General features: G+C 43.8%; 1 protein-coding gene across 2 annotated transcripts in view; it reads right to left on the bottom strand.

The window, feature by feature from the left end:
* Positions 1-12,345, bottom strand: part of NKAIN3 (sodium/potassium transporting ATPase interacting 3) — a 537,384-nt gene that overhangs the window by 175,656 nt on the left and 349,383 nt on the right. The window lies entirely within an intron of this gene.

Here is a 12,345-nt window from a genome sequence, read left to right on the forward strand (position 1 = left end):
TTAGATCCAGTTTATGGTTGAATTATTTTACTACAGTATTTGAATGTTTGAGATGAATTAATGAAAAAAATGGACAAAGATCTCTGCCCTTAAGGTCTGTATCTTCTAACATTTGGGAGGTGCTAGAGGTTCGGAGGAGGTGGTGTTGTTGGATTGAGACTACAACAACAAAAACATAGTAAATAAGCAAATTATTAAGTGTGTTAGAAAGTGAAAAATGATATATAAAAAAGAAAAAAAAAGAGTTTATTGGGGGTGGAGGAAGTTTGCAAATGTATATAGGGGGTGATGAGGATATTCCCATTAAGAAAGAGGTGTCTGAGATGGTCTTAGGAAGGGGAAGCTGAGAGACATGAGAATAACTCTTGGAAGAAAAGAGCAGAAGAAACCACATGTGCAAAGGCCCTGAGGCAGGCAGGTTCTCAGTGTGGAAAACACAAAGAAGCTAGTGAGGCTGGACTAATGAGCAAGTGGTAGGACAGAGGATGAAGAGGCTAGGAGGGATGTTTCTAAAATCATGCAGGACCGTGTAGGCTGCTGTAAGGACTTGGTTCTTAGTCCAAGTAGAATAAGGAGCCACAGTGGCTCAGATGGTAAAAAATCCGTCAGTAATTTAGAAGACCTGGGTCTGATCCCTGGGTTCAGAAGATCCCCTGGAGAAGGGAACGGCAACTCACTCAGTATTCTTGCCTCACTCAGTAGAATCCCATGGACAGAGGAGCCTGGCAGGCTACAGTCCATGAGGTCACAAAGAGTTGGATATGACTGAGTGACTAACACTTTCAGAGCAGAGGGCTGCCATGTTCTAACCCAAGTCTTAGAAGAATCACTCTGGCTGCAGTTTTGAAAATAGACTGCAGAGAGACAAGTATGAAGAGATTGAGATCAAGTCTCTTCCATTTATTCCCTAGTAAAGTAAAAATGAAGCAATTTAACAGTGCTATTTTGCATTTATTGTATACTTTTAAAATTTTTTACTAGGAAAAAAATGTAACAGAGCCTATCACAGAGAAATCATTGAACTATATGACTGGAGCAAGTGTTGAGAAATAATCTATTCCACCTTGCCTCAATCAGATTGTATCTAAGTAAATGATTTTAGAAATGTATGAATCTGTTTTACCTTAGAATACTTCTAGCAAAAGAAATTTCACAGTGCCTTATAATCCATACACCAAAGCTTCACAGATGCCCCATTCAGAAATGCCTTCCTTATGGCAAATAAGACTTCTTCATTCTACAAATTACAACTTTTTTTCTCTCTCTTTTTGAAAATGGGAACTTTAAACAAAGTATACTAAATGTAGAATCAAAACTCCTGTTTTTCTAATACCAGGATTCTAATCACACTGGCATACTATGTAGCCTTTGTCAGATCACTTCTTTCTATGTACAAATTAAGTACCAGATGCAGACCTTCCTTTAGCTCCTAGGAAGAAAGGAGCTGTACAAGTCTGAGATATAATTAGAATCTTTGTTGGTATTCTTCTCTTCTCATTAGAAATGGAGAATTAATCCAATCCCTTACTAGGATTTTAACTCAGCAAGATGGTGTATGTTGCCCATAGATATGAAATCTTCAGGGAGCATTAGTCATTAATTCTGAGTCGGGGGTGGGGGGGGGGGAACCACTCTGAATTCACCAAAAGCTTTTAATCCAGATTTAGATTCGTTCTCACTCTATTACAATGAGTGACCTTTAAGGAAGAAATCCTGGCAGTAATTTAAAAGAAGTTTAATGAAACAGTTCAATACAGCTAACATGGACCTCCTTAAAAAATACACTTCAGGTGTTACAGTGAAGAAAATGAGATATTTAACTGACTGAAATTTTACTTGATGACCATGAAAATTTAAAACGCAATAGCTCAAGTTTCCCAATTTTAAAAATATTCCTTTCATTTGTAACCATTTTTCTTAAGGCGGCAGCAATAGCTAACATCAGGCACAGCATGGCGTCCATGTTGACCATATCCGAAACAGAGTTCAGCTTCCCTCCTGCTTTCCCAAGGATTGTTTCTAAAATCCACCTGCTCTTAGCTCCAGGCTCAGTTGTGTCTTTCTTGTCAATTATTCCTTCTGCCCTTCTAAGTCCTCACTGGGTAATGTGGATTCCATTTTCAGAAATGCCCAATATTCTTTTTTTTGGCCTTACTGCAAGGAATGCGGGATCTTAGTTCCCTGGCCAGGGATTGAACCTGCGCCCCCTGCATTAGAAGGGTAGCCTCTTAACCACTGGTCTGCCATGGAATTCCCCAGAGGATGAGATGGTTAGGTGGCATCGTCAGCTCAATGGACATGAGTTTGCGTGAACTCTGGGAGATAAGGACAGGAACATGAAGGAGTGAAGGACAAGGAAGCCTGGCGTGCTGCAGTCCATGGGGACACAAAGAGTTGGACACAACTGAGTGACTGAACAGCAACATTGCTCTGGATCCTCTGATCGTTTCCCACTTTGCCTCATTTCTTATCAGCCTGGATCATCTCAGTGCCGCCCTCACTGGCCCCTTGCATATGGTTTCCTCTCCAATTCATTCTCCATGCTGTTTGCATACTTATTTTCTTAAAGCTTTGCTCTTATTTTTTGTTCAAGTATCACTGAACCTTCCCCAGATGGCATGCACATGGTACATTCTTCATATCAACACATGAATTTCCACACCTGTAAATAAATATGAATTTCTTTCTCACATTATCTTTTTATTTCTGATGCCTAGTGTTAGCGATGTGTATAACATCTACAGTGTTTTGCGTCATGTAAGACAATATTATGTAGGTACCGACAGACGATTCATCTCGAATTAATATTATCCATGTATACATATGGTACAGTACTGCAATGCATTTTTTCTTCCTTATGATTTTCCTCTTAATATTTTCTTTTCTCTAGCTTGCTTTATAGTAAAGGGACAGTATGAACACAACTACAAAATTAATAGTGTTAATCAACTATTCATGTTATAGGTAAGACTTCTGGGTCAGCAGTAGGCTATTTATTAGTAGTTAAGTTTTGGGGGAGTTGGGTGTTCTTTGGAAGGAATGATGCTAAAGCTGAAACTCCAGTACTTTGTCCACCTCATGTGAAGAGTTGACTCATTGGAAAAGACTCTGATGCTGGGAGGGATTGGGGGCAGGAGGAGAAGGGGACGACAGAGGATGAGATGGTTGGATGGCATCACCAACTCGATGGATGTGAGTTTGAGTCAATTCTGGGAGTTGGTGATGGACACGGAGGCCTGGCGTGCTGCAATTCATGGGGTCGCAAAGAGTTGGACACAACTGAGCGACTGAACCGAACTGAACTGAAACGTTTTAAGGGTAGATTTTCATCTGCATTGGAGTCAGTACCCCCACCTCCCACCTTGTTCAAGGGTCAACTGTGGCCTCTTTCCTTCACTCGAGGCAAGTGGCCTAAAATGAAGCAGTGTGGGCATGCTAAGTCTCTTCAGTGATGTCCCACTCTTTGTGATCCCATGGGCTGTAGCCTGCCAGGCTCCTCTGCCCATGGAATTCTCCAGTGAAGAACACCAGAGTGGGTTGCCATGCCCTCCTCCAGGGGATCTTCCCGACCCAGGGAATGCATCTCTTACGTTTCCTGCATTGGCAGGTGGGTTCTTCACCACTAATGCCACCACAAAACCCAGAACACACAGGGTCTGATGGACTTGTTAAGAATTTAACATTTTTAAATACACCAATTTTTTTTCTTCTTTGGATAAAACTCCCAAACAAACCAACAACAAAATCATCAACTTACATTTAAACTTTAAAAATTTTTGAGATCTGGGGACATTTGGAAATCTCCATGAAGACATTCAAGAGCCCTTTGCTTCCTTTCACTCCCCTCACCCCCATGGTGAGAGTCCCCACCACTGCATCAGCCCCCACTCCCAGCTCAGCTTGTCTTCCTGCGCGTGGAACAGGTTTCGAAGACAGACAATGGGATGAGCATACCTCACCCTCTTACATTCCCTAGCCAAGCACTGAGGACCCTCCAAGATGCACTTGAGTCAGTCTCTTTACCATAACACCTGCCTCCCTGCTGAAAACACTTCCCCAAAGGAAGGGATGGTGTGTAAGACCAGGTAGAGAATCTACTTAGCTTCAAGTGCTTCTTATGAAAATAAAGCAAACATCGAACTACCTACTCGAAGCCATGGAAGTCTAAGATACTTAGACTTAGGGAAGGTTTTCAAAGGCCTCTGGGAGTTGGATGACTTGGTCCTCTGTGACAAGATGGCAGGGACTGGGTGTCTGAGACCCTCCTGCATGAGAGTCGGGAACACAGCCTTATCTTCATAATTTAGTCCCTGGTTTCTAGTTATTATATGGTCCCAAGCATCAGGGAACACAACAGAAATGGGTGGCTCCATTAGCAAAGATGGCGTCACCTACCCCTGTGCTCTGATGCTCAGGACTTTGCACCTTTCAGAATGCAGTTTATTCAGACAAATCCAAGCAGCTGCCCTATCAGTGGAATGTTTGGCTCCTGTGAAATGCATGCAGCTGTCAGGGAAAACCTTCTTGGCGCTTCAAACAGAGAAAGGGACTGGCTGGGGCCATCCCTATCCCAAGTCTGGGTTCCTCCCCATCTGGCTTCTAGACAACTGCCCAGTGCTGCCAGTCTGGCGGCCCGAGACAGAGGACGCCTCTGTGGAGGCGTGGTGGCTGAATACCTCATGCTTTTCAGCGAAGTTTGGAAAATGTCCCAGACTGTAAATCTGCCTCGGCATAACAGCTTGTACTTCAGAGAAGGAGGCTTTCAAGGGAGACAGTGAGAAGAGCCACAGCTACTCATGGAGGGAGGGTGGCATTTCTTTCCTCTTTCAGGGACAAGTGCTTGCCTTGTCAAACTCTGCCCCTCATCGCTGTAGCTGCTGGTGGATGTGTGAGGTCAGGAGGGGACCACTTGGCGCAGGAGCCCTGCTGGGGGAGACTTGTAGCTGGTGCCCTCGTCTAGTCAGCCCCTAAGGAGGAGATGCTTACAGTGGCCAGAGGGATCCCAAGGGGAACAAGGCCAAGGAGCCTTCTCCACTCTCTCTTCCTCATTGCCTCCTAGTATCTGTTTTCCCTTTTTTGCTTTTGTTTGTTTGTTTCTCAATGTGAAGACCAGGCAACCAAGATGCCAGAAAACTGAGAATAGAATGTGCAAAATCTAAAAAGAATGCATGTTGCAGTTGTTACTTGACATGTTTAAAGGGACTTAAAAACATGAAAAGGAATTTTAAATAATACAAATTCTTTATTATTAGGTTTAAAGTTAAGGATCTTATGGTGTTCTACATCTTAACAGGAAAAACCAAGCCATCTCATAACCATGCTATCTGAAAAATGGATGACAGTGCTGAAATCTTTATTCTTGAGATAAGAAAACTTTGTGAGGAAAGATAATGCATTAAGCTTTGTGTGTGTATGTGGGTGTGTGTGCACAACAGAAAGTGAACTTGCTCTTTATGATTCCCTTTATGTGCTCTCTGTGTATCCTGGTGTTTTCCTTCATAGCACTTCTAACATTGGTAATTTGATGTTTATTTTGGATACATTATATCTCAAGACAAGCTATCCACTTTTTTTTTTTTTAATTCTCTCCTATATTACCAATGTCTCTAGTTGATGGTTTGGAATAAGATGAAAGTGAAAGTGAAAGTCACTCAGTCGTGTCTGACTCTTTGCGACCCCATGGACTATACAGTTTATGGAATTCTCCAGGCCAGAATACTGGAGTAGGTAGCCTATCACTTCTCCAGCGGATGTTCCCGACCCAGGAATCGAACCAGGGTCTCCTGCGTTGCAGGCAGATTCTTTACCAACTGAACTATCAGGGAAGTCTCTAGTCCATGGTTTGGAATAAGATAAATTTGCTAAATCAATGTTGCACCAGTGAATGAGTGAATGAGTGAATGAGTTTTGACTGTTATTGGGTGGAAATAATATTCAGCAAGCATCTACCATGACAAACACTCTACTAGGTAATTATGCCTATTTATCTCCTTTAATCTTCCTTATGATTCTGAAAGATTCATATTATCAGCTTCTTTCTAAAGATGAAGAAATGGAAGTTCACAGAGATTATCTGAACCATCTCTGTCTGTTTGGGTCCAAGGTTACTATTACTTGGACAATGACGGACTTTCTCTGATGCTGAGTGAAAACAGATGTCAACTCCGTGTAAGTGTGACTTTTCTAAGAAGTCCGGTAATTCTGGGATGCACTCTCATGAGGAAATGAATTCTCTGGCACTGGAATTATGGACTCTGCCTGACCACCTGTCAGGAACATATAATAGAGAAGACAGGAAAGGAAGTTGAATTGGAAAAACTCTAATGTTCCTCTCCGTGCTCAAACTTTAATTTACTGTCTAGCCATATGCTGAAGTGGCAGAATAATACAGTTCTTCCCCGCATTTGGCATTTCTCCCTTTTTCTTTTCCTTTTAAAGCAGATGGTTGCTATTGTGCTTGTTGCCCCAGGAGAAGGATACACAGAACAACAATTGGAAAGTCTGCTATCTTTTGGCTTTTCTGTTTTCAAAAGCCTAAGCCTTTAGAGGAAGCTGGAAGCTTAAGGGCACAGATGAAATATGTGAAAGAAAGATTTAAAAAAAAAGAAAAAAAGATCACAGCTCCCCCACTGGTTTGAAAAGGATAATCCAGACTGGTGAATTAGAATTAGATGAACAAAGTGTAGACTGCTTAATGACCAGCGAGGTACTTACTTGATACTTCAGAGAAAGGTACCCTGCAGCTGCCTTCTTGGGTAGATCCATGTGGAAGCAGAACCACCCCAAAAAGGGCTTAGGGGGCTTGAGAATACAAGAGACCACATCCGTTTTCAGGTGAAATTGTGAGGAGATAGGAAAACCCAGCAAAATGTTGTCTGTGAGGAGCGTCCAGGCATGCTAGCCGAAGAAGGCACTGGGTGGCCCCAGGTTGAAAGGGACATAGCCCCAAGCAGGTGTTGAACTGGTGACTACTGGAGGCAGCTGGCTAAGTGGCTTCTTTAAGGCAAACTGTCTCTTGAAAGGAGAGCTGAGTGGTTCACCACTAAGGCTTCCGCGACCACCATTGTTCTTTTTTTTTTTTTTTTTTTAATGTAATGAATTCTTAGAATAGTGTGGCTATGGATATGGGGTAGGTTCCTGAGCAGAGTTCTGGAGAAGGGAAACAGAAGAGGCGAAGGGATTATAATACTGACAAGAAGTGCCTGGTTTAAGTGAGCAGCCAAGCATGGGAACAGGTTATCCTAAAGACTTAGCAGTCACAGTGTTGGGATAAGTCATTTCCCTCTCACCTCACCAGGCAGAGAAGCTTACCTCTTCAAATACAGGAGTCCCCCACTTTTCAAAGATTCATTTTATACCATTTTTGCTTTCAGGAAAGACCTACACTAGTACCTGTTTTTGCGAGCCAAAAGATATCCAAAGAGGAAGTATTCAGCCTTTGTTCAGCAGTGAGCTGAGCCTTTGCAGGGGCTTCCCAGGTGGTTCAATGGTAAAGAACCCACCTGCCAATGCAGGAGATACAAGAGACATGGGTTTGATCCCTGAGTTGGATCCCTTGGAGAAGGAAATGGCAACCTACTCCAGTACCCTTGCCTGGAGTATCCCATGGACAGAGCAGCATGGCGGGCTACAGTCCCTGGGGTTGCAAAGAGTCAGACATGACTGAGTGACTGAGCACAAGAACAAGAGCTGTTGTAGAGGCAGTGGGTACCCCTAGCAGTGAGCATGGCTCTGCCACACTCCTTCCGGGGGACCATACTGAGCCTCTCGGCATCTAGCTGCCAGAGCTTTGAACCACGTCTGTGAGCACCTGTGTTTTATCTTGATTTATCTTGAGCATGGAGAAGGCGATGGCATCCCACTCCAGTACTCTTGCCTGGAAAATCCCACGGATGGAGGAGCCTGGTAGGCTGCAGTCCATGGGGTCGCACAGAGTTGGACACGACTGAGAGACTTCCCTTTCACTTTTCACTTTCATGCATTGGAGAAGGAAATGGCAGCCCACTCCAGTGTTCTTGCCTGGAGAATCCCAGGGACGGGGGAGCCTGGTGGGTTGCCGTCTATGGGGTCACACAGAGTCGGACAAGACTGAAGTGACTTAGCAAGACAAGGCAATCTCGAGCATCTGTTAGCAAGACGTGTCCTAAGGTGATAGCTTCTTCACTTTACAGCATTTTACCTTATGAACGGTTTCCTAGTAAGCCTCTAGTTTCAGAGAGCAGGGGAACTTGTATACAGTTTTGAAGATATCCTTTGTACTGATTTCATTAGGCACTCAATTAAACCTCTCAGGACAAGTGTCTGAATGTCGTATGACCGCGAATAGCAAGGACGCTTAGAAAAAAATAAAATTTCCCACTTGAGTAAAAGGATAAGCAAAGAGAAATTAATGTTCTTGAACTTGCTGTGTTAAAAGGAAAGAATGAGGGAAGTCTCAGTGATTTATTTAAAGTGATTGTTATTGATCAATTTTCTAAAGTGAGTGAACCAAAGAGGTGCTTCAGAAATAAAAAATTAAAGCTTATTAAATTCAATTTTCTCCATTGCGAGGAATAGAAAGTTAATGAAACTGAATAAAAAGGAGGGTACTTTTTAAGTCAGTGACTAAAAATGAGGACTGAAGACTTTTTAATATGATTTTTTTCTAAACTAAATGGCATAATAATAGAGACTCACAAAAAAGTCTCAGGGCTTCCCTGGTGGCTCAGTGGTAAAGAATCTGCCTGCCAATGCAGGACATGCAGGTTTGATCCCTGCATCAGAAGGATCCCCTGGAGAAGGAAATGGCAACCCTACTCCAGTATTCTTGCCTGGGAAATCCCATGGACAGAGAAGCCTGGTGGACTACATTCTGTAGGGTTGCAAAAGAGTCAGACATGATTTGGTGACTAAACAACAATATAAAATCTCACCCAAGTCTCAGTTTTCAGGAGTCCATTTTGCTCCCTTGAGCTCTGGTGAGTTTAAACTATATTCCCCATATGGAGAGGATATTAAAATCCTTTCCCACATGTTGTCATAAATCTCACTAATGATGGGCCTAGGCTTGCCTGAAAGGAAAACCCTCACTGGAGGTAGGAGCCTTTACAGCATCCTGACACCCTGGTACTGATTCTTCCAGTACACTGGGACTTGAGGCGGTTAGTGCAGAACAGTATGTTGCCTTCCTGCCGCACACTTGAGAATAAAAGTGGGTAGAGGTAGCCCTACATCCGTCTCTCATAGAGCTGTCAGCTGCGGGGCCAGCTATCCCCATCTAAAGTTTTGCTGGGATGGGTTGGCTCCACAGAACTCACTCTATACTCCTCCTCCCACCAAGTCCTACATGCAGTTAACAAGGTGACAGGAAGGGAGGACGATCACCTTGTCAGGAGAGCAGAGATTGGAAGGGATGGGGCAAGAGGTACTTTGCTTCTCTTGATCTGAGGAAGGAAAGTTCCAAGGAAATAGCTCTGTAAAGATGTGCCTACAAGAATGGAAGTCTGACACTTCTCTCCTGTGGGGGAGGAGGAGAACACAGGGAAGAGAGAAAACACGGGGGTTTCATTGGCAGACTGGGTCCCCGACCACCTTCCTTCTCTTTCCTTTCGGCCACCCCTGAGTTTCCACTTCTTGAAATGGATCCTGAGTGTGCCTGTGGGCCTCAGGTTGGCAGTGGATGACAGAGGAGATTGGGAAGTACCACACATACTTCGGGGGAATTAGGGTAAAGCTGCCAGTGGGGGTGGGTCAGGAAATCAGGTCATATCTCACATGTTTCATGCCTAGGGGTCTGCTAGGAATGGGACCCTTATCAGTGAGGCTTGTTAGAGACACTCCATCCATCCTTGTCACAAACTACGTGCAAGCCGGTGTGACCATCCAAAAAGGAAATGGGACATCATCCTAGGAAGTCCATGAAAATCCCTCTTGTATGCACCTCTTCTCCCTAAACCAGCCTCTGTGACATACACATGGGAGAGTCTTGAGAGAGCCAGACTGAAACCCTTCCACTCCACATAATGGAGGGCAGGGCAGAATGGAGAAAAGAGCTATAAAATGTTTATGAGACTCTGAATTTTTAAGAACTCTAAGTGACTGATTTAATCACCAAATAAAACTGAAAACTTAAGGATTCTAACCATGATTTTAAGATTGGCTCACTGAATAAATAGGAAAGGCAGGGTTCAACAGAGCACATATGGAATAATAATTGATAAATGAGAGTTTTATTTTTATAACCCAACTCTTTTTTTCTTAATAAACCAGTTACTCATTATAAAGTGTTAATAATCCCATTTCCTGCTGCAAGTAAGTCAGAAAGAGAAAAACAAGTATTGTGTATTAATGCATATGCAGAATCTAGAAAAATTGTACAGATGAACCTATTTCTAGGGCAGGAATAGAGACACAGGTGTAGAGAATGGACATGTGGGCACAGAATGGGGAGGGGAGGGTGGGACAAGCTGGGAGATTAAGATTAACATATATACACTACCATGTGTAAAAGGTCTGTATAGTCAAAGCTATGATTTTTTCCAGTAGTCATGGATGGATGTCAGAGTTGGGCCATAAAGAAGGCTGAGTGCTGCAGAATTGATGCTTTTGAACTGTGTTGCTGGAGAAGACTCTTGAGAGTTCCTTGGACACCAAGGAGATCCAACCAGTCAATCCTAAAGGAAATCAACCCTGAATATTCATTGGAAGGACTGATGCTGAAGCTGAAGCTCTAGTTCTTTGGCCACCTGACATTAAGAGCTGACTCACTGGAAAAGACCCTGACTCTGGGAAGAATTGAAGGCAGGAGAAGGGGGCAACAGAGGAAGAAATGGTTGGATGGCATCACCGACTCAATGGATATGAGTGTGAGCAAACTCCAGGAGATAGTGAAGGACAGGAAAGCCTGGCATCCTGCAGTCCTTGGGGTTCCAAAGAGTCGGATACAACTAAGCAACTGACCTTTAAATATCTGTTTTTTTCTAATCTACAGCATGATCTAACAGCATGTTCTTTGGAGTCAGGCAGATCTGGGTATAAATTCCTATGCTTCCACTTATTAACTCCATATCCTTGCATTGTGACCTACCCTCTCTGAACTTCCGTAAAGTGGGGGTCAAGGTTACCAAGCTACCTCACAAGAGAGTTTGAGCATCAGGTTCAATGGTCTCCATGTAAACCCTGGCACTCTGCCTGGCATGGAAGAGGCAATTTCTGAATGTACATTCCTCTTCCAGTCCTGATGAGGGTAGCTGAAAACCTCCCTTCATGCTGGCAGTCTCCTCCTGAGAATGATTGCAACAGAATGGCAGGAAATGCATTCTTTGTGGGTGGGTACTTTAAATAAATAAAGCTAACGGACAGAATCATAGGAAGAACAATGTCAAATAAATCCTCTCTTTTCTCATTTAAAAATGAATTCAGAATCAGAGTCCATAGGTTATTACTAGAAGGCACGGTTGTCCTCACTGTGGTCAACTGATGGAGACCAAGATGGAATGCACCCCCTGCCCCACCTCCATGGGAACCTCCTGCAGGCCAGAGTCATCTCCTGCCTCACCCACCAGTTCATGGGGCCCCAAAAGAATCTGACACAACTTAGGGACTAAACAGCAACAATAGCAATGTGCATGATAATCACTTGAGGTAGGTGGGTTATGTATTCTTAACCTCGTTTCACAAGTGAACAGACTGAAACTCAGAAACATTCACATGAAAAATAAATTAACTTCTTCATTCCCAGACAAAAGCGGGACCAAGACCACACGGCTTCCCAGAGTTTCCATGAAGCCCGTGGAGAAGCTGTGTGTGGAGCCTGCATGTCTTAACATCTTAGTCCAGGATGTGATGAGGAGAGTACAGGGGGAGAAGTGGATGCCCAGGAATAAAGCGATGGATGGTGTGGCTGAGCCTTGCAGTACATGTCGACATGCAGTTCTTGTTCCTCATCTGCGATGGCAAGATGAGGGGGGATGACTGGACACTTGCTGGTTGCATACGGTTTGTCTGTTTCTCCCTCACTTCTTTCCCAGTAACTGCTTTTGGGGATTCATGTGACTTTGGAGAAGCGAAGCCCATCACACTGGGAAGGGACACATGACCGGGAGAAGTCAGTCAGCATGCTCCTTAACTCAGTGATTGGTTTTTGCAGACATGTGACTCAATCCAGTTGAGTGAGCCCATCCCAGGTCTTCCTGGAACTGTGAGACAAAGGCATGATGCCTCCCTTTAGATGATGTGGAGAGCGGATCTCAGGCCACGGACTGCTGTAGCCCGCTGTTTTCTACCACAAGGGAAGCCGTTCTGAAGAAAACACCAGGAAAGGAGGGAAAAACTAAGAGACATCTGAAAATGCAGAGTCAGGACCCC

The sequence above is a fragment of the Bubalus bubalis genome, chromosome 15 (assembly GCF_019923935.1).
Source record: "Bubalus bubalis isolate 160015118507 breed Murrah chromosome 15, NDDB_SH_1, whole genome shotgun sequence".
Lineage (NCBI taxonomy): Eukaryota > Metazoa > Chordata > Mammalia > Artiodactyla > Bovidae > Bubalus > Bubalus bubalis.